Consider the following 2,098-nt stretch of genomic DNA (forward strand, 5'->3'; position numbering starts at 1 on the left):
TGAGAAAGCACAAACCAGCGGACAGATCTGGACGTCCTGTAATACAGTCGATTTCTATCGCCCAGGAGATGAATTGTGCTTATGGGCTGGGTCAAGGGTTGGGCGGGCCCCAAACACGGACAGGTGCGGGCGTCCCGTAGTACAGTCAGTCACAATCGTTCTGGAGATGAAATAATGCTGCTGGGCTAGAGAGGCGTCGGGCAGCGACAGGTGTGTGAGGACAAGGATGCATCATAATTTAATAGGACTCGGGATATTCCTTCTGATAATTGCTACTGGTAATATCAGCATCTCCTTATCACTCTTTGTCTATATCCTTAGTCTGTTCCACCTTTAATGACAGGATTATTTAATCATCATCTGCGTGGGTCTGTCAGTTCATCAAACATTATTGCTTATACATATATGCCTATGTGCTTATTAGCACCTAATTATCAAGAGCAATGCGCGTTATGTGTTTAGTTATCTATCTAATTTGACTTTACCTACCTTTGCAGACATTTACTTATATTTTCTCTATGCACTCTCAGTTTCTGAGTCACGGTTTCTGCATTTGTTACATTGTTTATTCTTATCTGCTACATGAGTATCATTATTGTTGAAACCTCCAAGCACATAATATTATAGGTTCACAGTCATTATCTGTGTATTTGTTATACTGTTATTCTTCCATTCTTTGGGCTTATATATATCTTTCCTTTTTAATACTTGTTGGACTCTTATATCTGGCTTCAGAACTATAGTGCTCTAGATATTATCAGATATCAATTCATCTAGCTTCTTTAAGAATGTCACTATATTTTGCTGGATTATAGCAGCTGTTAATTGTCATTACTAATCAGATTTGATATACCTTTTTTGATACAGCAGTTTTGGCTATACGCTTCTTTAACTTGTTTCAGTCTTTATCTATCTTTCATGGACTCTCACCACTGATTCAGAGTTCGCCCCTGTCTAACATTGGCAGCAGATCCATGTTATCTCTGGTATTCTTTCCGTTGATACTGTTAAATTCGTGAACTCTCATCAGTGATTCCAGAGCATCCGATTATCGTTTATTTAGTCTCTACTATCATACCACACTGGTAACACCCAAAACCGTCCGATCTTGGAAGCTAATCTGTGTTGGGCTGGGTCAGTACTCAAGTGGGCGACTCTTGAGGAAGACTCAGTTTAGTAGAGATAAGACTGGCCTATTACGCTCAGAGTCTAACACTGACAGCAGATTCACTCTGCTATCTTATTTCTTACTGTTCTCTTTTTCCTCATGACAGCTGGATACATCACGCTTGTTTGCTTGCACACATCCAAATTTTCATCAGGTACTCCAACTGAATATTAACGCAGGGCTAGTACATTTAGGTGTCTTATCTGTCTCATAAACTGTTTGGGTTAATCCCCCATGAGACTTTGGACTTCGGCAGCCGGAATTTATCATGCTAATATTGGCATCTGATTATTACTAATTGTATTATAGTATTGCATTGTTCTATCTAGTATCAGCAATTTATTGCTACTTATTTCATCTTTTTTTACTATTTTGATTCCATTGACCACTGATCACATTTTATCATTGCATTATTAATAAGTTATTTTTTAGATCAATTTTCCATATATTAATTTAAGAGTGCGCCCACAAAAGAGTCTCTTTTTTTCTCCTTTTTGCTGACATACGAGTGTCTTACAAGATGTTATAATTAATGTATGCATATGGTCCAGAAATGTATAGGAAACCTCTTTAAATCAGCTCTTCTAATACTAAATACATAATTTTGAATAGTTTATATTATTTACATGAATAAATGCTACTCCGGGTCTTAACCCCTTACTCCCCCGCTTTCCCTCCACTCCATCACAAGTTTTAAGTGGTTTGTCTCCTCCTACCCTTGGCTCCGCCCTTCTTAGCAGTATTTCCATAGTATTCGTTTTTTTCCCTAAAAACCAGGGAAAGCAACAGTTTTACGGACAGACGAGAAAATACCCAGGAAAAACGGGAAAATTTGAATATATAATTTTGAAACGTAAATAAATAAATAAATAAAAAAACTCACACAGGGATCTTCGAATTGTAGATTTAGGGTCACAAGCATGTACCATA

At 37.5% G+C, this 2,098-nt stretch overlaps 1 pseudogene; it reads left to right on the forward strand.

Moving 5' to 3' along the window:
• Positions 1-1,064: 1,064 nt before the first annotated feature.
• LOC134913008 (5S ribosomal RNA) lies at positions 1,065-1,183 on the forward strand (annotated as a pseudogene).
• Positions 1,184-2,098: the final 915 nt, after the last annotated feature.

Source organism: Pseudophryne corroboree, chromosome 4 (assembly GCF_028390025.1).
Source record: "Pseudophryne corroboree isolate aPseCor3 chromosome 4, aPseCor3.hap2, whole genome shotgun sequence".
Taxonomy (NCBI): Eukaryota; Metazoa; Chordata; class Amphibia; order Anura; family Myobatrachidae; genus Pseudophryne; species Pseudophryne corroboree.